Raw genomic sequence first — 1516 nt, forward strand, 5'->3', positions numbered from 1 at the left:
AAAATAAAACAATTCAATTGTTTTTTCATATTTTGAATTTAAATTGTCTTGTTCCATTGAAAAAAACTTCCTCAAAACAAGAAAAAAATCCACTTTTTAAAAAAAATGTTATTACTTATTGAGATTTCCATTTTTTTGTTTGTTTTTTTTGTTTCATTTTGTGGTTTTATTAAAGGCAAAACTATTTATAGATAGAAAAATGTCTCTCAAACATTAAGAAATTGGGTTTAAGGGAGGGATAGGGTTAGTTTTTTGCTAATACTAGAAATACTTCTAAAACATCAGATTTTTAAAATTCTATTTTCTGTAGATTTTACTGATTTAAATGGAGATAAAATTATGATTTGTAGAAAAAAGGAACGTCACAATTTATAATATCTAATATCTTTTATGTAACGTTTATCTTTAAATAATATTTTCACTTTACAGTAACTGGATATTTGCTGTAAAATGCAGTTAAATTTTACAAGGACACCTGACAGCAAAAAACCTTTTGGTTATTAGGGTTTGGCTCTAACCTTTCTGCTCTATAGCAAGATTAAAGCTGTTTGGGATTACAGTTATATTAAGGTTAGAAGTACAGTACAGTACAGTGTATTTCATGTAACTTTTCTGACATGTCTATAGATAAATGTATATAGATAAATACATTTTCTCTCAAACATAGGCTTAAACATTTCTACATTGACCAAATATCATCTTCACTAATGATGTCTATGGATTTAACTGAAAAAAATAAACATTTGAAATAGTAATCAAAATAAAATAAAAGCTTAAAGAAGCTTTATTTTTTATTTTACAGCAGCAGAATATTTGCTGTATCTGTGATTAAATTCTAGAGCCTTTTCATTTAAAAAGAAAAAGCAACAGTAAACATTAACCTTTGTAGTTCTTGTGGTTTAGTTGCCTGTTTTTCTCTCTAACAAGATATAAAGAAGCTATTTTATATTACTTCTATTTAAGGCTTAAGATTAATTTCATGGCTTTTCTGAGAAATACTTAGATACTGATGATTATTGCAAAAAAGAAGAAAAAAAAACACATCTTTTTCCTGTATATTTGTTTAATTGCCTCAGACATGAAATCAAACATGTCCTGTTGAAAAAAAACCTTTGCAGAGGAATCTTCAAAAGGATTTTAAAAATCAAACAGTTCTGGATTGTTTCTATGAAGGTCATTTTCATTAAGTATGTGTGCACTTTGGCTCTGAATTTAAATTTGCAAAGAGAAATAAAATAGAAGGTTTGCAGAGTTTACTAAGTTTTATGCTGCGTTCGCACCCATCTTGTTATTGGCATCCGTGGAAGCCGGTCTATGAGGAGTCAGGAGGTCCTGAGGCTCATTTAAATCATGCGGTGAAACCAAGAAGAATTCCAAAAAGTAAAAAAAATTATCCACTGGACTTTGTTTCCAAGTCTGAAGACGTATCTCTTCCATCCAGGAAGATTTTTCAGTTCAAAATGTCAGAAATAACCCGAAATAAATATGCTTATCCAGCAGCCCAACAAAGCCTGGT

Source organism: Cyprinodon variegatus, unplaced genomic scaffold, assembly GCF_000732505.1.
Source record: "Cyprinodon variegatus isolate N-32 unplaced genomic scaffold, C_variegatus-1.0 Scaffold1436, whole genome shotgun sequence".
Classification (NCBI taxonomy): domain Eukaryota; kingdom Metazoa; phylum Chordata; class Actinopteri; order Cyprinodontiformes; family Cyprinodontidae; genus Cyprinodon; species Cyprinodon variegatus.